Source organism: Amborella trichopoda, chromosome 3 (genome assembly GCF_054954075.1).
Source record: "Amborella trichopoda isolate Santa Cruz 75 chromosome 3, AtrichopodaSantaCruz75HAP2 v2.0, whole genome shotgun sequence".
NCBI lineage: Eukaryota > Viridiplantae > Streptophyta > Magnoliopsida > Amborellales > Amborellaceae > Amborella > Amborella trichopoda.
In genome coordinates, this window is record NC_142338.1 from 28565682 (window position 1) to 28591277 (window position 25596).

Sequence of the window (25596 nt, forward strand, 5' to 3'; positions counted from 1 at the left end):
CTTGTAAATAGAAATTTCTTTATACAGTACAGACAAATGTACTACGCCTTTCATATATTCCAAAAGTGCTAAATGGTTTAACATTTGTGTAACTAACCATACTGCAGCAGAAACTGGCAGTCTGTACAAAATTCTGAAATGTATACAAAGTTGATGTAAGCAACTAAATGACACACACACACATACATATACAACGTTTTACTCAGTTCTGTCCATTGTCACTTTTTTGTGCCCCTGTGAAAAGGGGCTCCGAATGTGATGACTTCCCAATTATGGAATTTTTTCACTTTCCCAATCGAGTACTTTACCTTTGAGCCATCACTAGATTAAATATCAGCCTTGTTGATCTCTGCCAATGCTACTTTCTCAACTTTGTCCAGTCCTATTTCTCCTTCTGCCTGGTCTTTTGGGAGCTTTCTTTGAACTGGAACCAGTACTTTAGGCAAACCATATACATCTTTGTTCTGGGTGCTGTTTCCTTCTCTTCTACTTTCTTACCATCAGTGATTCCATGATGAATCTTTTCTTTACCTCCAAATAAGTGAAATTGTCAAGCATCTGACTTTGGTCCATAATAGTTTCTCCGCATGCTGTATATTTGTCATATACAATATTAGTTTCTTTGATCTGAGTCTTCTAGAAACTTCTTTATATATTGTCACAATTGGCTAACTTTTCCTATTGTCAGCTCTTCATATTATATGATATTTTGGTGAATTTTGGTTGAAGATCTTTTTGGGTACATGCCCCAATGCAAGAATTGTAATTAGAAAACCAAAATTAGCCTGCCATTATACCATGTCTATGTGGTTGACATTTTGTCAGAATTATAGGTAGTATTTTTTTTCTGCACATGTATGAGACTGAGCGTTTTGTCTTATGTACCGACAAATACATGTGGGCATGGAGGGGATACAAGCCAAGAATTCTCAGCCGCATGTTATGGGGGGCCAAATTTTTCATTTTTAAATGGAAATGGACAGAATAAAAATTGGTTTAAAAGTAGACATAATAAAAAGTGGTTGGATTCATTCTAATTTAAGAACAATCTGAGGTCTAATATTGGTCCCCTATTTCTTTTTTAAAACTAAAAAAGAATTTGTCTGGTCTTATTCTCTCTAAGATTCCAACTGAATTCTTAAATGTACACTGTTTATTTCGGCCTCTCTCACTCCAATTGGTGTTTTTATTTGAAAGTTTTAACTGATGCTTAAGATAAACTTCGAGGACTTTCTTTGGTTTCTTACCTTGTATTGTTGTGTTCGACTTCTTCTGTGGGGCTTCCTCTTTTGTTGGAAATTCAACTTCTGGAGTTTCTCTTGCATCATTGTTTTCACTGTCATTTGCTTCTGGTACCAGACGTGAAGCTTTCTCTGAATCTTGTCCATTTCCTTTCTTTTCTGATATTTCTTCCTCGATTTTCTCAGGCTCCTTGATGTTATCTTACTTGCGTGTAAGGTACAGTCCATTATCTTGAGACTCATATCCTTATTTAAATTTCAGATGAATAGTTCAGGTTCTTACCTGTGCTGCCCTCTTCACTAGCAAGATATGTTCCCATGCTTTCCCTTGCATCTTTAGACACTTAGCTCTGAAGATTCTTTGGATCCTCTCCTGTCTTGTCTTCCTCGATGCTTTTGATGGTACAGTCCGGTTTCATGGCAAAATCCTTAACATTTTGAGTATGGTTTTCTTCTTCTTTTGGGTTTCTTTATTTAAAATTTTAGTTTTCCCGGCTCTTACTTTCCTCAATTTGTCACCCTCTTTGCTTTCTTTTTTAGGAGTGTGATTCATCCTTGAGAATGTTTTCTTTGTCCAAAACCTCCTTCTCTTTGATTTTGCTAGCCTCAAGTGTATTGCTTTTTAGTTACCCAATCATTGATCTTCTCAAACTTTTGTTCTTCAACTATGTCTTTCACTTTGCATGCTTCTTCTTTTGCCTCAGTTATCTCATGTTTTAGCAGTGCCCACCCCTTCACGGGATTGAATTTCATAATTTGTTTTGTGGCTCTGAGCTCTTGTGATTGGGATCTCATTCAAATCGTACATGTTTCCTTCAGGCCATGTTTTCTTTTGAAATCACATGTTATTCTGAAATCTTTTCCTTTGGGCCGTCGACTTTCTGAAGTTCCTCTCTTGCATCATCTTGCTCAATGCTTCTCTCTCTTGAGGCTTCTGACATGGATGAATGACATGGCATTCTTAGTTAAGTTGAAACCTCTTCGGTTTTCTTGCATGCATCAATATTCTCAAGTGCATTCTTATCATTGAACAAACGACGTGCTTCCCTAAGCTTTTCCTCATTTTCTTTGTCTCCCCGTAAGCTTGTCTGCTTTGTTTCCACTCTAACACTATTTTAGATAAAATTTCAAGTGGAACAAATCAACAGTTAAATCTACTGTACAGTGTGTACAATATTCTATTTTAACCTTTTTTTAAACTAAATTCAATCACTAGTAAAACAAATAATATGTTTCATATTTCTTACCTTTAGTTGCTTACAGTCGCACCACTTATTTCAGGGCTATTTTCCAATGCTGATTCAGTTGCTTTGATGGGATTCTTGAGCCTTATTATTTCATTAGTTTGAAACACCAAGCTCTTTTCTTCCTCATTTTTCATCTCTGTACCACTCTTTCTAGAGCTTTCTTAACGCTTGCCGTCTTCAATTTCACTTGGTAAGGCAATCTTAAATCTTTCCTTTATTACATATGGTAAACCAATATGCATCTTTCCTTTATTACATATGGTGAATCCGTATCTTTATTTTGTGTTTTTCTTTATTGGGTACCTCCATGTTGTCCTCTTCTGCAATGAATGTGCCAACACTTCAATAGTTGGACAACGAATCAGAGTTTTCCCCTAAAGTTGTCCGTACTTTCTTTCCCTTATTAGCTTTTGTCAAGTTTTCCGCCTATAATTTCTTCTGTTCTCAAGGCAGCCTCTGGTGCTTCCTGTGTGTCACTTGTGATTTTGCTGATTTCTTTTTGATTATGTGCTATGACAAAGAAAATAAGGTTTTTACATGCAAGATTTGTGAAATTTCACTGACTGAAACATTATCCATGATTTTGTACCCCTGAAATTTGTGTATCCATGATTTTGTACCCTAAAATTTGTGTACCCATGATTTTGTACCCCAGAAATTTGTGTATCCATGATTTTGTACCCCAGAAATTTGTGTATCCATGTGGGTCTGTGTGTGTATTTGTGTGTGTGCGTGTGTGAGAGAGAGAGAGAAGAGAGAGAGAGAGAGAGAGAGAGAGAGAGAGAGAGAGAGAGAGAGCTATACAACTAGCATTAAGTTCAATTTTTATTTTCATTTAATCCTTTTTCTTAATTTTTGCTCCTGTTTATGGGCACGAGTGTCTCCATGTCTCTCACCACAGGAGGCTTTCTTTTGATTACCTTTTCAGGAGTTCAGATTCACCTGTTGCTTGAATATTGTGTTTTATGGATGGTAACTCTGACGGTCTTTCTACATCTTTATTCACACTTGTGTTCTCAGTGGTCACCTCTAGGGTTGTCTCATGCTTCTCAACATCATTTTCTATGTCATCATTTTCATCTGTTAAAGATTGGGAAATCATATTCTCATCAATAGGTTCATCCTTGTCTTAACTCTCATATGCAAGTATAGAGATCTGGTATCCCTGATTGTTCCTCAGCATTTTGGTTTTGGCATGTTAAACTGATAAGATATATAGACTTCTCTCTTCGTTGTAGTGTTAATTTCTGTAGTCAATTCTCTGCCTCCGTGCTCATTTCAGCTCTTTGTTTCTTCATTCATGTTGTCTTCTATTGTCAAAAATGTTTCTGCTGTTGATCATGTTTCATCCATGGCTTCTTCTGGTGCTTTTCTACCATTCTATGCATCTACAATTGACTTTTATGTTTCCATGAAGTTGGTATCAATAGCTGTTAGAGCAGTTGTGCCTCCCCTTGATGCAAAAGGAGTCCGGGAAATTAAATCCGGCCTTCTTTTGATTTTAAAAAAGCACAAATTCAATAATAATAGGGGGAAAAATGTGGCTGTAAATCAAGCCATGGAGGAGAAGAAGCTATCTTTCTTCATTCATTAGCAAACTCTCTTGGAAAAAAAATCAAGTTCCAGCTTCTGTACATAAGCTTTCCACTTAATATAATGTTAAAAATAAAAATGAAAGCCTAAACTAAAGAAAAACCCGTCAATCTCTCTCTCTCTCTCTCTCTCTCTCTCTTTCTCTCTCTCTCTCTCTCTCTCTCTCTCCACCACATCTATCTCTTTCTCCCCCACTTTAATCTCTCTCTCTCTATCCCCCACGATTTTCTCTCTCTAGTTTCATCTCATTCTCACGTGAATCTCCCCTCATAAAATCTTTCCTTAAATCTTTACTCCCGTGAAAATCTCCCATAAAAATCTCTCTTTTAAATCTTTAATTCCTCATCCATATCTATCCTTCCATACCCACACGTCCTCACCCTATGAAAATAGTAACCAACCAAATTATAACTAAATACCCCTTTTACCCTTCATGCCTTAAGTCCCAAATATTAACCCTAATAAATGATAAATAGCCTACTTAATGCCTGAAAATTAATTTAGAAAATTAAAATAAAGCGTTCTGGATGTGATTTGCATCATACTCCTCGGGTTGGAAAAAAAAACTCGTCTCGAGTGTTTGCTATGGCATCATCGACTTCCCTTAACTGATGGTGAAGTCCTACATCTCCACACAAATGTTCTTTGTAAGGCATGAAGCTGAACACTCTAAAGAATAAAGAAATTCTCCATCCACCTAGTCATTCCCAGGGCAAACATCCAAATATATTCAAATATGGATGCACGGAATATGCTCTTTGACTAATTGCATCGGCCAATTGGTTCCTTACAAAAGAAAAATCTTTCTTTCAACCGGCTTTCTTCTTCTGAGGCTTCTTCTTTGTCTTGAACTCTTGTGATAACCAGGCCTTGAGTTTTAGGTCATCAATTTGCTTAGAAGGTTGCAACTCCTGTTGTAACATGATCATCACTGACCCACTTGGTAGTAACAACACATGGAATTTTATATGAGCCATATGATTGTCGGGCATTTCATAAATGATGAAATACGATTGCATAATTCCACTCCCCACATGTTCTATGCATCCTAGCCTAGCATGCTTCTCTTCCAACATAACACAGTGGCAAACACCTCCTCTTTCTTTGAGTTTCCTGAACATTCAGGTGATAGAACCCAATGGAATTGGCAAAGAAGATATCGATGAAGCCATATTTGGTGATCAACATCCATAGTATATTCCGACATGAGCCTCATCATTTCATTGTATCCCATTCCCACAAGGCAAACTTTACTATCAAGACATGCAACTTTTAAAGTAGTTGACATGGATTTGCTAAAGCCTGTGTAGCCAGCTATCACATCACTCAGCTCAGAAAGCTTAAGGGGTGAATCCCCTTTTGTAACTTCTAAAGGATTTTTGCAATGATAGCTTAAAAACCACATGACCCTCTTTGGTTTAGCAATTATTAAACCCATGTTTTGTGGGGAATAATAATAGGGAAAAACTGTGTGAGTTTCTGTACGTCCCCCTTGAAAGTTATCACCAACATCCTCCTTGCATTCTCCAACCATACAAATGGCATGTGTACAAATATTTTGCAAGCACATATCCAACGAACCCTTCCCATTCACATATCAAAGCAAAAAGTAGATTCTCAAACCTCTTATGATGGTGCTTGAGTTGATAAGCTTCCCCAAGGGAAATTTTAAAAACATCAAGATAAAATTTCAAAACATGCTTGGCACATGGAGTAGATGTTATCTCTACAACAACAAAATTATTGTCTTTTGCAATAATTTTCTCAACCTCTACCGGAGCACCCTTTAAATTATTTCCCATGGACATCAAGAATTTGACTGCAAGACTAGTCCTTTCACCTATAGGGCCCGATAAGATTTGTTCAATTTCAACAAAGTTGTCAAAGAGATGACTCTTCTCTTCTTGTACAAGTATATTAACTTTGTTTGTCCTTTCAATAAAAATCTCAACCAAATTAGTAACTTCTTTCATGAACCAAACATCATTACATGGTTTCCATAGTAGACTATAGGGCTTCTCTTTTTGGTAAGCAACATAAACTCTAATTCTAGTACAGTGACTAAGTGTCAACATACTCCCACCGCAAATTATCATTCCCGCATCTCTTGAACATCCAAAATCAGCAATATTAATAAACAGATACCACACAAAATGATGTTGTTGAAACCATACTTCAAAGATATCACACCAATTATGAAACAGTTCTAATAAACGATCGAACCATCTGAATTCATCACAACCATTCCACACCATGATTAGGCTTTTTCGAAATACACAACCAGTCACAACTCTCCATGTTTACTAGGAGGGAATCACTTGCAAATTCAACATTTGTCTTCAATAGAAATAATGTTAAAAGCTAACATTTCCTTTTGATTGATACAATGCAGAATTTCTTCTTCATCAGATTTAGAATCATCCATCTTTCCATCAATAAAATTGTTGGAGATATTCTCAATTATCTCTACTTTTTCAGTAGATTGATCTACAACTACATCTTTTTCTCATTAGATTTAAGGCCTTTTGTATCTTCCAATGCATCAACCTCTATAGTGACAAATTTAGTATTTTCTTTGATCAAGAAATCACATGCCGTTGTTTGTTTACTTGTGTGATGTTCAGGTCGTAGGGATAGCAACTCCTCGAGTTGGAGGTATCGGTCTCCTAATCTGAGATGATCCTACTCCAGGGGTGGATCTGGATGTAGGAAAACTCTTTCTTTGCTCGTCTCGACACTGATTTTGGTCTACTCCTCTATCCCAATAACATCGGCTTTGGGGTTGTCGGTTGCCAAACTTTTCTCTGCATTCATGCTTTCGTCAATGGCATCGTGCATTGTGCTCATAAGTGCGATCAAGCCGTTCCCACTCAGACTCATGTTCTGATTTACGCTGATCTCCACTAGAACTCACACAGTATGGATCTAATACCGTAGTTCTCATCTTGTTGGATGCATGTTGTTGCGATTTTTTTTTTGCAACAACTTTTCAAACATCTATGTCAAGTTGTCAAATTTCTTGTGTATTTAGTCATGCCCGGCATTCTCACGGTTGCGACCTCCATGACCATCCATCGTAGTCGCTAACCTTTTCAAACCATGCTCTGATACCAAATGATGCGAAAGGAGTCTGGGAAATTAAATCCGGCCTTCTTTCGATTTTTAACAAGAACAAATTCAATAATAATGGAGGGAAAAATGTGGTTGTAAATCAAGCCATGGAGAAGAACAAGCTATCTTTCTTCATTCATAAACAAACTCTCTCTAAAAAAATATCAAGTTCCAATTTCTGGGCATAAGCTTTGCACTTAATATAATGCTAAAAATAAAAATGAAAAACTAACCTGAAAAAACACCCTATCAATCTCTCTCTCTCATTCGCTCTCCACCACGTCTATCTCTCTCTCAGCCACGTTAATCTAACTCTCTCTAGAAAAATATCAAGTCCAAGTCTCTCTATGCTGAAATCATAGAGTCAGTTGGTATTTGCTTATTTCCAGGGCTTGACGCGCTTATTGAATGTTGTGCATGGCTGAAAAATCTTGACTTTGGGGGCACTTGCCATCATAGATTTATAGCTAGGTTCAAGAACTCAGTGGCTCCTTTTTCATCATTTGGTATCAGAGCACAATTCGAAAGGGGTTAGTGACTAAGATGGCTGGTCGTAGAGGCCGCAACAGTAGGAATGGCGAGTACGACCAAATATATAAGAGAAACGATAACTTGACGGAGATGGTTGCAAAGTTGTTGTAGAAACAAAGATTGCAACAACATACATCGAACAAGATATGATCTGTAGTGTCAGATCCAATTGTATGAGTTCTAGTGGAGATCAACGTAAATTAGAGCTCGAGTTTGATTAAGAACGATCTGATGTTATGCTTGATCACACTTATGGGTTCGATGCACAACATCATCAACGGGAGCATGAATGCAGAGAAAAGTTGGGCAACTGACAACTCCATAGCTGATTTCATTGATGTAGGGGAGTAGACTGAAATCAGTGTAGAGACAAAGAAATAATTTTTTCACATCCAGATCCACCCTTGGAGCAAGAGCATTCCAGGCTAGGAGACTAATACCTCCAACCCATGGAGTTGCTATCCCTACAACAAAACTGTGCCCTGAGCATCGCATAAGTAAACAGACAAAGGTAAGTGATTTCTTGATCAAAAAAATTCTAAATTTGTCACTAGAGAGGTTGATGTATTGAAAGACACAAAAGGTCCCAAAGTTAATGAGAAAAAAGTAGATGTATTTATGGATCAACTTGTTGAATAAGAAAATGTAATTGAGGATATACTTAACATTGTTATCGATAGAAGGATGGATGGTTTTAAATTGATTAATAAGGAAATTCAGCATTTTGTAGATCAGAAAGAAATTTTAAGTTTTAACACTATCTTTGTTAAAGGCAATGTTGAATTTGTAAGTGAATCGATCCTAATGACTAAGGAAGAGCAACCCATAACTGTAATCAAAGCGAGTTTAAGATTGGATGAGAAAGCAAAGATAGTGGTTTCTGATCAAAGTAAAATATTGGTGGTTGTCATTGAGTGAGGAGATTCAACTTAAGTCTTTTAAAGAGGAGTGTGTGGCTCTACTCTCAATTCGACAACATACAGAGGAAACTGATGTTGAAGGCAGTGATAGTAAGAATATTGTTTCTCTCAATATCTTTTTTGATTCTGGGAGGTCGTGGGCGATGCACACCAAGGAACTAAAGTTGTTTTCAACTTGTTTTTTAATAATATCTTTGACATAAGTAATGTCCACCTTGAAGTTGATAATGACGTCCTCAATGGTGAAAGAAAGGCTAAGTCATTGCTTTGTTATGAGTGGAAGATTCAGATCTCAATTCATGTATTTTGTGTAGAAAGAAATTATGGGTTGAGCAAAGGACTTATCTTAGTTTATTTCAAAATTCATGGCCGAATTTTCTCAGGTTCCTTTGATAATGGTTTAGAATTTTGAGGGAGATAGAGGCCCATGGTTTTCAACTTTCTTATTCTACTCTTTCTGGTATTTACACATCAGAGTGATGCAACAGAGGTACAGAGAGTATAATAGCTATTAGGAAAAATCTATGATAAAGCTCTGAGGTGTAGATTCATTAGTGACCCTTGCGTTGCCAATGCACTTTTATCACCCCATTGCAAAGTTGGTAAGCTCCTTGCTACAAACTTGATGCTTCATTCCTTGAATTATAGTGGCAAATATTTTTGTGAGGTTGTTTTGAGTAAATTTCTCAAAGGAGGTATGTTTGGAAGTTGTGTAAAAATATTTGCTCTTATGATTTGTCAGGGTTTTAGATCAAGTCGTTTTTCTTTTCCTATTGTAATCAGCATGTGCGCATGCTTGAATTAAAGAAATTCAGTATTGGGTGCTCAAGTTTAGAGGCTGAATATTAAGTTGGGTTTAGACACATATATTTTATTGGTGCATGCATGGTCTTCTTTTGAAATTTTACTCAAGAAAAGTGGCAACAGTTGGAATTATCTAATAAAAGGGATCTCATAACAATGTCTTGACCTTCGACCACATTGGTTTGATCTCTCACTATTGACTTATGCCTTTATGGCAGTAAAGGAGTTTCTGTAAGTTTTGTCCTTAAGCTTGTACCTTCAAGTGTGAGAGTGTACGAGCTTCTTGTTGATACATGTTTGAATCTTGTTGGGCTTTTTAATAAGATCAGTGTGGCTAATGGTTATGTGAGAGCCAAAGATGCCCGTACTTATGAAATGACTTATACAACTGGGGTATTTATTGTTGAAATTTACAATGGCAAATTTCTAATAATTTTTGTGATGTCTAAAACACTTGCTTTCTTCTTCACATCCACAGTGAGCAATTCAATAGGCCTCGATAATGATGTCAAAGCATCTACTGAGTTCTTGAACCTGGCTATAAAATTTATGATCGCAAGTGCCCCCAAAGTCAAAGGATTTTCAGCCATGCACAACATTCAATAAGCTTGTCAAGAATTGCATTAAGGCCTTAGCAATCATGGCACCCATTGGAAGTGTCATATCCAAATACTTCCATCCCATAGTTGGGACATATTGGGGAGCAACGAGCGATACATTATATGCTTAAATCATGGAGTCAGTTTGTATTTGCTTATTTCCAGGGCAATTCTTTCAAGACCAGACATGGGAGAAAGCTTCTTCAATCATGAATCACACTTCTCTGGTTGGAAACAATGCTTTTTCTTCTGCTAGGAGCGATTTTAATCCCTTAATCAGCAATTTGTTTTGCACTGTATATGCCAAATCAATGCCCATCGAAGATGCATCCCGGTTGTTCAGCTTCATGCCTTATAAAGAATATTTCTGCGGAGATGTTGGACTTCACCATCAGCTAGATGTTGGACTTCACCATCAGCTAAAGGAAGTCGATGATGCCGCAGCAAAAACTCGAGACGATTTTTTTTTTCAACTCGAGGAGTGTGATGCAAATCGCATCTGGAACATTTTATTTTAATTTTCTAAATTAATTTTCAGGTATTAAGTAGGCTTTTCATCTTTTATTAGGGTCAATATTTAAGGCTTAAGGTATGTAGGGTAAAAAGGATATTTAGTTATAATTTGGTTGCATACTATTTTCATGGGGTGAGGACGTGTGGGTATGGACGGATAGATATAGATGGGGAGTTAAAGATTTAAAAGAGAGATTTTTATGGGAGATTTTCATGGGAATAAAGATTTAAAGAAAGATTTTAAGAGGGGAGATTCACGTGAGAAGGAGATGGAGCTAGGGGAGAAAATTGTGTGGGAGAGAAAGAAAGAGATTAACGTGGGGGAGAGAGAGATAGACGTGGTGGAAGAGAGAGATTGACGTGGTTTTTTTTAGGCTAGTTTTTCATTTTTATTTTTAGTATTATATTAAGTGGAAAACTTGTGTGTTGAAGCTGGAACTTGATATTTTTCCAGAGAGTTTGTTTATAAATGAATGAAGATAGCTTTTGATAATTTCTTCTTCTCCATGGGTTGATTTACAGCCACATTTTCCCCTCCATTATTGTTGAATTTGTGTTTGTTTAAGATCGAAAGAAGGCCAGATTTAATTTCCCTGACTCCTTTTGCATCATTAAATCCGGCTTTCTTTCGATCTAAACAAGCACAGATTCAACAATAATGGAGGGGAAAATATATTTGTAAATCAAGCCATGGAGAAGAAGAAGCTATCTTTCTTCATTCTTAAACAAACTCTCTTTGAAAAAATATCAAGTTCTAGCTTCTACCCATAAACTTTCCATTCAATATAATGCTAAAAATAAAAATGAAAAACTAACCTAAAAAAAAAAACCAATCAATCTATCTCTCTCTCCACCACATCTATCTCTCTCCCCCCACGATTTTCTCTCTCTAGCTCCATCTTCTTCTCACATGAATCTACCCCCATAAAATCTTCCCTTAAATCTTCACTCCCATGAAAATCTCCCTAAAAAATCTCTCTTTTAAATCTTTAACTCTCCATCCATATCTATCATTCCATACCCACGTCCTCAACTAGTAACTAACCAAATTATAATTAAATACCCTTTTTACCCCTCATGACTTAAGCCCTAAATATTAACCCTATTAAAAGATAAAAAGCCTACTTAATGTCTGAAAATTAATTTAGAAAATTAAAATAAAGTGTTCTGGATGCGATATGCATCACCCCTACTCTCTCCGTTTGCAAGATACTTACAGGTCTAACTTTCATACAGTTCTTCTTGCTTTATCATATTTTCTGATGGTTCAAATTCCTGAAAAGGGAATCTCATTCTTGTTCCATGGTGTTTCTTCTGATTTATCTTCCATCATCTACTTTGACACATTGAAAATCGCCTCAAATCTTTTAAGTATCTTGATTTACGAACTTTTTTGTTTTTTTTTGGTGTGTGTTTGTCAGTTTGTGAGAGTATGTATGTGCCTGATGGTGTATTTCTTCTATTACTGACGTCGTCTCTTCTCTCTCAATTATTTGAACCTCCATTTCATTTTTATGTGAGCTTTGCATGTGTTTCTCAACTTCAATTCCTTCTCCTGGTAAGCTTGCCTCAGCCCGTTCTTCTCTTACAGATAGTCTCAAAGTTGTTATCTCGAATTTTTTCTTTATTTTCCATCTCCCTCTCTTCTTTTTGTTCATCACATATATCCACTCTGGTAACAACGAGCACAATCTCTTGGGTCATATCTGTCACTTGTTCATTGTTGGAGGCTGTTGTTTCTTTAGGTGACTTGTCTTCTTTTATTTGTTCCAGACCTTTCTGTGATGTTTATAGTTTCATCCACAGAGATTTCCAGTATGCATTTGTTTCCATAGCATTCTATTTGTGATCTTTGGTTACCATGGAAGCAGTTTCAGTAACAGGAGTCATGCCTTGTGCGCATTCTCTCTGTTTGGTGTCTCTTTCTTCCTCTATCATCATGGCCAAAATTCTCTGGATGGCTTTCTGGTACTTCAGTGGTTTCCAATGATCCTAATATGAGATCTGGTGTTTCTTTATTATCACTCGGTGATTCATCTTGTTTGACATCAATTTGTCAAAGGCAACTATTTTCAGAAATTAGAAGTATATCCCCCCTACTGCTTTGGAAAACAGACTCTCTCTCTCTCTCTCTCTTCTCTCAATTGCTCTTTATGTACCAATTTAGCAATTTCTGTGTCATTTGTTGTTTGAGCTTCCTCCCAGATAGATGGAAACTCACTTTTCATCCGTGGTTTCTTTGTTTTCTTTCTCTAAGATCTGTAGGAATAGTACTGGTAACAGATGGAGAACTGCAAACTGTCTCTAACGACTCCTTGGTTTTTGGGCTTGATGTATATCTGGTTGATTGGATGTCCCACCTTCTCTTTCCAAAATGGTTTCCAGTCCTGGTGTTGATTCTGTGGATTCATTCTCTTTTGTTCTCGTTCCTTCTTTTTCTGTATAATTGGCAGCAGTTGTGGTTTTTGAGCTTTCTCTCGCTACAAAATCCTCGTGCTCCTTGATATTTGGCTGCTCATCAGGTTTGCCCTTGATATCTGATGATGTTGATTCCAGAACATAAAGTTCAACAATGTTTCTGATTTCTCTTCCATCACCTGCTAGGAAAATTTTCAGCCACGTGAATTTAGTGTTATCCCAATGCTCCAACATGTGCTTCGTGTCATGTGCTGACAATTTGACACATGTTGACATTGGAAGACACTGTACACAAAAAATTTGGAAGGGACCGAAATTCCAACTTGGGAACTATTGCAAGGGTGTGGTAAAGTGAACCATTCTGCCACTCATGCTTAAAACTATATTACATAAGGAATTATTTATAGGAACAAACGATATGAAGAGCTCTCGAAAGAGTCTGAACTTGGGACCTTTTGCATAAAACTGCTGCAGCTACCACACCGGTGCTTAGTTTTATGTGTATTAATAAGATAAATTTCATTTTATACACACACACACATACACATTATTGTTTTATTCAAAATACTTCTTGTATAGACGTGTCATACCACACTTGCTTTTTATGTTCATGTACTTGATACTTCTGACTTGGACTAACCCAACACTAATGTTGGTATGCATGTAACACTGCTTGAATTACAAATGTTTGTCTCTGGTAAGCGTAAACCTGTTATGAATGTATTGTCTTGAAGTTCTCTCTATTTACAAGATAGTGTATGTGAGAGAATGATATGTAAAGTCTGGCTCAAGCAAAAGCAAGCATAAAAAATGAATGTAAGACATCGTAGATTTTGCATACCTCCTCTTGTTTTATTCTTGCATTCTCTAATGTCTTCTCTTCCTTTTCCATTTCTTAGACCTCTATTTCATCCTTCTGTATACTCTCATGTTTCTCAACTTCAATTCCTTCTCTTAGTAAATTTTCATTGGCCATGTCTTCTGAAACCAAGGGCATCCCAGACTTTACTTTCTCTTGGCTTTCTCGTTTTTTTTCTCCTGCCTTTTTTTCTTCATCACATTGATCAACTCTGCCCCTTAGTTTTTTGGGTAATTTTTGCAAATTTGTTATTGTCATAGGGTGACTCCTCTTTGGGAATTGTTTTGTTTTACTTGGTTCAATCCAGAGGTGGAGTTCAGGGTAATGGATTTCTCTACTATGGATTAGGTATCATTGCTTTCTCCCATGGAATCTTCTGTTAGCATGGAGCATGAAGCAGTTTCTGTAACAATAGTCATGCCTTGTGAGCTTTCTTTCACGGTGGTACTCTGTGTTTGAAATCGTTGACTGGTTTTTTGGGATATTAGTCGTCACTTCGTGATTCCTCTAGTTCCTCACTATCAGCTGCTATAGGAACATCAAGCAAAGCCCCATATTCTTTTAGAAAATAACTAATTAACACCTTCAGGTGTGAAAACATATATATATTTTCACTATTGTCTTTCAAGTGTGAAGGAGATCTGGAAGGGAGAGAGTTTGTGGTGCAAACCGGCACCCAGAAAGGAGAGATCGAAGACGGATTAAGCATCAACTCGTCGATCATGCTGTTTGATTAGCAAGAGGAAAACTTCCTCAATCACAGTCAAGGATGGAAAGGAAATAAGTGACTTTTGGCCCTATATCATGCTGTTAAACCTAGTAAGGGCTTTCCAACTCATGAGTTGGGCAATCTCTCTCTCTCTCTCTCTCTCTCTCTCTCTATATATATATATATATATATATATATAGGAAAAGTTTATATAGAGCCAAGGCCTCTAAACAATCAAATTTGAGCCTCCCTCAAAAATTTCACAAGAAGAGGTTGTTTTCATGCCCAAATATCTTCAAATTGATCATCTTGATATCAAGATACATCGATATGAGAAAAAAATGGATTTCAAGTTTTGGAAATAGTTTATTTTGTAACGCATTTTTGGACCGTCAATTTTGAAGATTTTCAAGTTTTAATAGATCTGTCGATCTACACTATTTTTGAAGCTTTAAACTTTATAAATAAATATGAAAATATATTTTAAGGCTATCACAAAGATTTTCAATAGTGAAATCACAGTTCTCAATACTATTTGATGGTAGGATTGTTTAGAGCCTAGGCTCTATACAAACCGCACCCTATATATATATATATACACATGAAATAGGAGGAAAATTTCAATTTCATTAATCGAACTCAACTACTGCAATTGTTATAGCAACATTCAATATATAATAACCCATTTGATTGCCTTAGATAATGACCAAAATATTCCTAACAAAAATGTGAAAATGATTAAGCTACCATTGTGCCCTATTTCCCATACATTAAAATCAGTTTACAAGCAACCTATATGCATCTAAGTTCATACGTTGCAAGTACCCATTTATGCAACTAAATTCCATGCATAAGAATTGAAGCAAATTATCTTAAGTCATTGGCTAAAACAAGTCTTTTTAATTTGGATTAGAGATGTGTTTGGAATTACAATATTTGTTAAGTTAGACATGTTGGGATTGTTTAATTTATTGGCTCCACTTTTATAGTTTGTCATTAAAGGGTTATTTTTGGTTTTTAGTTTAAAGTCAAGGGTAAATTAATGTGCTATAGAGTCCATGTAGTCAACAAGTCAATAAAGAGTAATGTCATTTTTAGTTCTCATGAGCCATATAGTCAATGATGTATTCTTGGTCACCTAGAAAGGAGAGATCTAAGACTAACTTAGTAGCAACAGCTCATCAATCACGTTGTCGATGAACAAGGGGAAAATTAAGCTTTATTTCATGACCATGCATAATGAGCCCTTTGGGTTGTTCCATGTAAACTTTTCATTACCATTTAGAATTGTAGTTTTTATATCCATTCGGTGAATGGCTAAATCGTTAATAGAGGCTATTACTAAGGCAATCATATAATATACATCATTGCCACTAGGGTATGTGTGTCAAAATAGTCAGTCTTCTTTTTGTTTAAATTATTTGGTTACCAATCTAGCCTTATACTTATTAATAACCTACTAATATTAAGTTTTTTTTTTTAAAACATTCATTTACATTCTATAGGTTTAGAACCAAGTAGTAGGTCCACAAAATTTCAAGTTTTATTAGCAAGTATGGTGTCCATTTCACTATTAATGGCTTCTCTCCAAAATGTTGCATCATGAGATGTGAAAGCTTCACCTAATGAGGAAGGATCTTCCTCCACATTCAAAGCAAGAAGTGCCATATTTAACACCTTAATTTGATTTGCTTCAACTAGGTTAGGGTGGCAATGGGTCGGTTCCAGTCTAGGTCAGGCCGGACCCTAACCTAGATGTACAAAAATATTATGGGACCTAGATCTGGACCCAGACCCAAATCTAAAAGTATGATGTGTGACCCAAACCCGGACCTAGACCTGAATAATGTTCAGGTCCAAGATTTGGACTCGGACCAATTTTTGGACCCATACCTAGACCTAAGTTGGGTCTAGCCGCCTGGTCCTAGGTCAAGTCTGGGTACATTACCAGCCCTAAACTAAGCAAATATAAAAAATCTAGGCTAAAATTGGACCCATACCTAGACCTAAGTTGGGTCTAGCCGCCTGGTCCTAGGTCAAGTCTGGGTACATTACCAGCCCTAAACTAAGCAAATATAAAAAATCTAGGCTAAAATTATAATTAGGATCTCATAATGCTCTTTTACTGCATTTAGGATCTATTACCTCTTCATTTCATGATTCAATAAAACTATTTTGATCTTCATTTTGTTCTTAACTAGTTGGTAGAATATTAATATTTTCATGTTCATTTTAATGGGTGGTTAAATTCTCAAAAAAATTATGCATCTCGAGATTCTGTTATTGTATTTAACTAAGATCTAAGAACCTAATTTTATTATTTTGAGCATATCATACATAACCATCAAGAGGTTTTAGGTCCAAGTTAAGTTTTTTAAGATCAGGGAGTCTTACATATACTAGACATCCCCATACTTTGAAAAAATTTAATGAAGATTTTTTTGTTTTTTTATTATAATTAAATCACAACTCATATGGGTTTGGTTAACTTTATTATGTGGAACTTTATTGATAATTACACAAGCCAAATATACGTCTTCACCCTACAAATTTAAAGGTAAACTTGAGTTTATTAACAAGGAGTTAACAATTGTTACCAATGTTATAGTTTTTCTTTGTGCTAAACTATTTTGTTGTGGGGTATGTGGAGCAGTGACTTGGTGAATTATTCTATTATTTTTTCGAAAGTTTGTGAATTCATTAGACATATATTCTCCGCCCCTATCACTTCTTACAATTTTTAATTTTTTTTATTAAGTTGATGCTCAACTTCAGCTTCGAAAATCTTAAAATTTTCAAGAGCGTCATCTTTATGTTTTAATAAGTATACATATGTATAACACAAAAAAAAATATATGAAAGTAATGAAATATCTTTTACCTCCTCATATGAGTATATTATTTAAGTCACATGTATTAGCATGTCCAAGCCTTGATAATTTAGTATTCTTTTTCGCTGAAGGAAAAGGTTTTGTAATTATTTTGGCTTGTACACATGACTCACACTTTTCATTAGATGCATAACCGCTATCAGAGATAAGACCCAACATAACAATGGATCTTGTTTTAGTAAAATTCAAATATTCTAATCTAGCATACCACAAATGAAAACAACTTACAATATAAATAGAACTATTTTTTTATTTCAGTAATCAAATGTAATTTGAACAATCCTATTGTAAGAATATTCCTTCCCTACAAAGATACCAATCTTAGTCAAAATAATCTTGCTAGATCTAATGAACTTCAATTCAATTGTCCCTTTATCAAGCATTTTTGCAATTGCGTAAGTCCCTAATTGAACTGAATTCCCTTTTCCCACCGGTTCATATGTCTTAAAGAGATTTCGGTTGTTAGTCACATGGGCGGTAGCGGTGGTGTCCACCCACCAACCTTCCTCTTTATCAATCATATAGTTTCAATGATCATTGCCATTAGATTGTCTTTGATGATTATGTTGACTTGGTTTTGAGGCTTTTGAGGCCTTTATTGGTGTCGGCATTCCTTGGAATAATAATCGAGTTTCCCATAAATAAAGCACACTAATTTTTATTTTTAGATTTCTGTCTCTTAGGGTTATCCTTCTCATTTTTATAATAGAAGGATCTTTTATTATTTTGAGATATGTCTTTAGACTTGTGCGATACAAGATTAGCTTTAGAATTGTATTCCATCACTTCCTCCCTTTTCTGAATTCTTCTATGTTCATCTTTGCGAAGTTATCTTCAAAGTTTAACTAATTTGACATCAAGCCTTTTATGCTTCATCATCTTTTGGTATTCTTTCCGTTTGGGGGGGGGGGGGGGGGGGGGGGTAACTTATGTATAATAAGTTCCTATTTGAAAAGTTTTATTTAACTCAATTTCGCTTGATTTGAGTTCACTTGCAACAAGTTGCAACTCATACATGTGGTTAAGTATGAACTTATTACCAGTGAACTTAAATTTCGAATAATTAGAAATAAGAAAGCATTGGTTGTCCGATTTCTTTGTTAAATAGTTGGTCTCTAATCGATGCCAAAGTTCCCTTGCCAATGTCACTAAAAAATACTTATTGCAAATTCGAGCAGTAAGCATGTTGAAAATATGAACCTTTCTTATATAATCTTCCTCCATGTATTTATGTCCATATTTAGATAATTCGGGGTCGTTCTCTTCCTTTAATGATGGTAGCTCCAATGTTTATCTGGTGACTACATATACAACCTTAAGCGTGGTCAACAAGAATTTAAGTTTTTGTTACCACCCCTTGAAATTTATTCCATCAAATCTATCTAGGTTTGCATAATCTTGGTTCATTAGATGGATGGAGGTTACACTTGCTTCTATTGTTTCACCGAAAAAAATACAGTTTTCAATTATTGAAAATATGATAGGTGAAACAGGGGTTGCAGTATATGGTAAGGAAAATACAAAAAACTCGAAATAGAGATGGTGGACTTCCTTAGTTACAGCCACATTAAAACCACTTTCTCAAGATTGTAATTTGCCTGGTTACTGATATAATTCAGTGTGTAAGAAGGTAGCCCAAGCAAAACAATCCTTGAGATATCTAGAAATAGAAAGTAACAATGAAATCTCTCATGTTATTGCAGAGCATTAGAGTTGCCACAAAGTAGAGAGACAGTATGTACAGTTTTTAAAAAGAGAAAGGTAGTACAAAAATGGAGAGAGGAGAGAAAACGAGTTTGTAAAGTGTTTTCTTTTGAAATGAGGAATTCGAAGCCCTATTTATAGAGAGGAAGGTAGCTTTTTGAATTGGCCATTCAAGTGAACGATGGTGATTGTTCCCTATGCTATGTGACGTCGGGTTTTCAACACTCACATCCAACAATTATTGACTGCGGGAACTCGTGCAGATCACATTGCACATGTGCACCACAGTCACAACAGCTAGAATCGTAGCCGTCAGATCATATGCACGGCCGTTCAATGCAGCATTATGGGTCTAGGTTGCGACTCATAAAAATGGGGCAAGCCACGAGCCTGACTCCAATCTGTGCATGGGCTAAGTTATGCTGATGCAAGTCTACCAAGTGCAAAGTGTACTATCATGGGCTTGCACACATGCAGGTACATGTGTATTGTACTCTTCCGTGCTCGACACATGCACCCACACTCTCTCCGATCATGATCCTTTCTTCCTTGAATGGAAGGCATGCGAACTTACCCATATAAAAGCTACTCTTACTCTATATTGTCCTCCACTTCTTTTCTCTAATAATTTGAAACTAGGAAAATAACTTTTGAAGTTAATTTATTTTGAAATACTCAATCGTATTTTTTCAAACCTAAAAAATGCTAACACTGGAAACCATTTTTATGTCAAGTGCAAAGATACTATATTTTAATGAGGAGCAAATGAGCGAGAAATGATAATGTTCTACTTTTCAATTATTATTATTTTTGGGTTAGTCAGTGGGCGTGCGCGTTCTACTTTTCAAACTTTACACGACTGCTTTGTTTTATATATATATATATATATATATATATATATATATATAATTAGTAAGGAATGACAGGGATCTCTGGTTTCCATAATTGTTCTTGTACTTATAAGAAACCAGTTTAGCATGTCATTACGTGATGCCCATGTTGTTTTGGGTTTCCAAATTTTTGGGAATTTGTTAAAATCCTATTATTTTAAGAAAACGCATATGATTTGGTTGAGGCACATATGAGTTTCTCTAAGGCTGGAAACCTAAAGCCTATAGAAAATCTACTAAAATTAGGAATGGGATAGGAAGGCTCCAAAGTGGTTTCTCCTTAGGTGTTTCTCTTTACAAAGGTCTTTTATAAAGAGAAACACTAGGAGTGAAAGAAGGTAAATTCTTGTAGTCCTTTGGGTGGTTGTTCTAAAGAAAAAAAATTATGCTTTAGGGTTTGTGAGAAAAAGCTTATAAATCTTTGTATTCTCCAAGGTTGTATGATATTATTTTAATTAGTGGAAGTGAAGTTTATTGCTCCATAGACATACAATTTGTCGAACCACATAAATCTTAGTGTTTTTTATTCCTTTTATTTTATACACTATTATTCTTTCCCTTTATTTTGCCCAAATCTTGATTTTAATCTTTTATAATTAGTATTAGAGGCTTAGGGTTTAAGATCATTCCTATGCATGAGGTTTGTAGTGGATCGTAGATCTTTGAATATGATGGAGGAAGTTCAACCAAATATAAAACCCTCAAATTTGACAGCGTGAATTTATTAACTGGGAAGTTGAAAATGCATTTGATGTTGGTGACGGATGGTTGTATAGTGGCTTTAAATGGCAAAGAAAAGAAATATGTAAGATGTATCATGAAGAATTTGATTAGGAGGAGTTAGCTAAGTCAAATATTATTTTGGCCTTAGATGAATATGTTTTTATTCAGTGTTGCCTAATAAAATATAATAAAAGATTTATGGGACTGGCTAAATATACTTACGAATGTAGATCTCTTCTTAATAAAAATTTTATTCATCAGCAACTGCATAATCTCAAGATAAGTGATGCTACTTCTTTGTTAGGGCACTTGAATAAGTTTAATTTCCTGAGCCGCTTTACGAGTGGTTTTGGGGAGAGCACTTAAGACAATTCACTTTGTGTTTCTTCTTCCCCGGAGCGTGATGGAAGTCATGTTGATATTAGATGTAGATATTAATGAAAAATATAAGGTAACCACATTATTGTGTTCTATGCCAGAATCATGAGATGTATTGATCATGAATCTTAGTAGTATAAGGTATCTTGAATTGGATTATGTTGTTTCAACGATTCTTATAGAAAAGTCTAGGTGAAAGTCGGGTTCAAAATCCTCTAAGAATGTATTTATAGCACATGATAGATCAATGGAGAGAACTACATGAAGTGATAAGTCAAGATTTTAAGTCTAGAAGGCGTTGGGGCTGTGGACAATCCATGTGAAGAAATATTGTAAGACACAAAAAGGAAACTAAAAAGCCTCTATATTTGGTCCTAATGAGAAATTTGGTTCAAGTGAGACTCAAAAAAATATAGGAGAAGAAATTGAGTGTTTTGAAAATGTAGAAGTTTTTCTATAGATAGGGAGGAAGTTTTACAATAGTGGCCAACTTTCACATGACTCTACAAACAGGTATTTGTTCGATAAATACCAACCATACGATTGAGGGTATTGTTTACATAGAAAATACTGACTCATGTAAAATAATGAGAGTTGAAGATGTGAGAATCAAGATGTCTAATGGAGTAAGTAAGGTTTTAAGTTTAAAGGAGTTAATAGATGTTTGAAAATTTCAAAGGGAGCACTTGTGGTTGCAAAAGGAGAGTCAACATACAATTTGTACAAACGTGTTACAGAAATAGCTTTGGGAGAAGTTGATTTTGTAGAGGTGAACTCCATCATGACATGGCATGTGCGTTTGGACGACATGAGCCAGTGTGGAGTCAAGGTACCTCTTGATAAGAACCTCCTCCCTAATTTAAAATATTTTAATTTATATTTTTGTGGGTCATGTTTATTTAATTAGCAAAATAAATTGTACTTTGCTTTATCTACTAATAAAAGTAAGGATTTTTTAGAATTGATTAATTTGAACACATGGGAATCACAAGTTGTCTCTATGGGGTGTTGTGTGTTCTGCCTCTTTTGTTGATTATTTTTAAGAGAAATGTGGATTTATATGCTGGAACTAAATCGGATGCCTTCAGTTGTTTCGAAAAGTGTAAGGCCTTGGTAAAAAATAAGAAAGGCATGAGCATCAAGTGACTAAGAACTGATAATGCAGGAATTTTATTTATGTGAATTTAATAATTTTTGTAATGAGCATGGTATTGCTAAGAAGTTGGCAGAGTTTCTGAAACACCTTAGCAAAATTATGTTGTTGAGTGGATGAATTATTCCATTATCAAGTAAATCAGGTGTACGTTGAGTGATGTAGGGTTAGAGCAGTGTTATTGAGTAGAAGCATTTCACAACTTTTTTACCAATTAATAGATCTCTAGTGTTGATATTGACTATAATGCACCATAAGAGGTTTGGATAGATAAACTTGTTGATTATTCTTTCCTTCATATTGTTGGATGTGAAACTTATTTTTTGATTCCAAAGAAGAAGATAGCTAAGTTAGATGCAAAATCCAAAAAGTGTATTTTTCTTACTTTGTGGATGGAACAAAAGGGTAGAAATTGTGGGATCCTGGTAACCATAAGATTATTGTTAGTTGACATGTCATTTTTAATGAAAATTCAATGCAGAAAAAAAACAAATGAATTGAATGAAAAAATTATTAAGGTGGAAGAACCTGAAACTGTTGAAGACCGTAGTGTTGAATTGACCAGATCTGAAAGACCTAAATAGGCTCATGTAATGCTTAATGACTATTTTTTCTCTTATACTTGCCTAAAAGAGGAAAGTGGACCAATTTCTTATTATGACGCAGGTAAGATTGATGAAGCCTGTCAATGGAGAGCATCCATGGAATAGGAGATAGAGGTATTTCAAGAAAATAAAACATGGAACCTTGTCGAATTCTTAGAGGGGCGAAACACAATTGGTTGCAAGTGGGTTTTTTAAGAAGAAAACAGGCCTTGATGATACTATTAAAAACTACAATGCTTCATTGGTGGTGAAAGGTTATGCTCAGAAGTTAGTTATGGAAGCTTGTTGAATTCCTAGAGGGTTATGGAACCTTGTTGAATTCCTAGAGGGGCAAAGGATAATTGGTTGCAAGTGGATTCTTTAAGAAGAAAATAGGTCTTGATGATACTATTGAAAACTACAATGCTTGATTGGTGGTGAAAGGTTATGACAAGTTGTTTTTTATTTTGATGAAATTTTCTTTCTTATTGTGCACATGATCATTATTAGAGTTGTTTTGGTTATAGGTTTTGTTCTTAATTTAGAGTTGGAACCAGTGGTTTAAAAAACAGATCGGTGCCTTGGATCGGGCACTGTAAAAACCCATCCGGATCGGTAAATCGGATATCCGGATCGGTAAACGGTCGAATAAGTTGGATTTAGTCTTAAAAAAAATCCAAAAAATTTATTAAAATTCATTATAAATGTTGTTTTTTAGGAATCCAATAAAAAATGCGGATACTCTATTAAGAACTTTCAATTTTTTGTATCAATATGGGAATATTGAGATGTTTTTTCCTTACATGAACTACTGTCAACCATTAAATTTACATCACACAAAAGGATAAGCATAGAATTATCATGGATAAAGTATATCATCGTACATGGACTACAATAAAGAATGGAATTAATCGATGAAAAAATAGCCACCAAAATCCCGAATTGGTAAAAAACCTGAATCCCCTAAAAAAACCCAAATTATTACAACCTAATTAACTAATTATTATAACCTAACTAATTATAATATTATATACTTAAATTAAAATTGTTGGTTTACATTTTATAATTATTTTACTATACAAATAATAACAAATCCAAAATATCTTATACTATCATCTAATTTAAAATATATTATTGACAATTGTAAAAAAAAATAGTATATTGCATAATTTATAATGCAATTTTTTTTCCAAAAATCTAGTTTTTTAGGTTTCTAGAATAAATTTAGTGGAAGATATTGTTAGTAGAGAGAGAGAGAGAGAGAGAGATAGATATTTCAAATAGCCTCAGTGTATGAACCCTATCTTTAAATTAATATTCCTAAATTTATGTTAAACACCATTTATTCCTAAGTAAAAAAAATATAAAAATAAAAAATATAATTAGACCATTTATTCCTAAGTAAAACATAAGAAATATAATTAGACCATTTATTCCTAAGTAAAAAATATAATTAAACCATTTATTCCTAAATAAAAAATATAATTAGACCATTTATTCCTAAGTACAAAAAAAAAAAAAAATCTAACAATAGGCATTCATATATGAGAGAAAAAAAAAGAGCTAACATGCTTCATGCCTATATTGTATTACCTTTATATATCTAATTTGTGCTTACGATAATCGCAGCTCAAATGCGTATGTGAAAAACAATATACTTGTTGTATTAACTTTTTTTTATTGTTTAGCAATAAATACTTGTTGTATTACCTTTTCCTTTTTTTTTAACAAGAAAAATAAGAATATGGTGTTGCCTAGGTACCTTTTATTTTATTTTTTGACAAAAAGAATTTGTTTCTGTCGAGAAAAATAAGAAGATGGTACCTTTTATTTTATTTTATTTTTTGATAAAAAAAATTATTTTTGACAAGTCAATAAGAAGATGGTACTGAGAGAATTCAAACTAGAGATCTCTACCGTCAAAGACGAACATGATAACCACTACACCATTTCACCACTTAATGTGATATCTTTCATAATAAAAGCATATATTACCTTTTCAAACTGGCAGTGGGAATTGTCCCACATCGAAAAATTCAAGGACCATTAACTGGTATAAAAGACCTGACGACACCCACATCAACAACAAATGCATGGGGGCATGGGGCCTCTTGATGATTGTGGTGATTAGCAATAATGGAATAAGCCTCGTTTACTATAGAGACTCGGGCAGACTCGCCGGTTTTTCTCTAGAAGATACTGTGAATTTTATTGGAATGGGTGACCGATTCCCGTGCTGACTCGACGATTTTTAAATCAATGGTTGGAACAATTAAATGTGAAAACTACTATTGAAATGAATTCGATTAAAGATATAAAGAAGAGAAAAATCTGGTTAACTTAGAGGAGTTATCTGTGGCATTTCAATATGTAGAATGTCAAATCAATTAGTACCCCATATCTTATGCATATAATATTATTTTCAAAAAAATATCATACTGAAACAGAGAAGACACAAATGTCATGCGTAAATTATTCATCAGCATTAGGAAGCGTCATGTTTGCTATTGTTAGTACCATACAATAGGAGTTGTGAGTAAATACATCGCAAATCCTAGTCATGATCACTTGACCACTATAAAGTCTCTTTTGTTATTTGAAGGGAACTTGTAGTGCTAGTATTTATTATAATTGGATGGATTTGAAAGTTGTTGTTTATATTGATGCAAATATTGTAGGTGACTTGGATAAAAGGTCTACTACCTAGTATAGTTTTTTTTGGGAGGTGG

General features: G+C 34.9%; 1 protein-coding gene across 5 annotated transcripts in view; it reads left to right on the top strand.

The window, feature by feature from the left end:
- The window catches only part of LOC18430618 (uncharacterized), a 36416-nt gene extending 13081 nt beyond the window's left edge, over positions 1–23335 (top strand). For 3 of the 5 annotated variants that reach the window (XR_016051043.1, XM_088860499.1, XM_088860500.1), the window contains one exon: positions 22950–23335. The gene's annotated coding sequence lies outside the window, so the exon portion shown is untranslated. Of the gene's footprint in view, positions 1–2522; positions 2777–22949 lie in introns of those variants that run through there. The other 2 variants (XR_016051044.1, XM_088860501.1) reach the window with 1 other exon arrangement.
- Positions 23336–25596: the final 2261 nt, after the last annotated feature.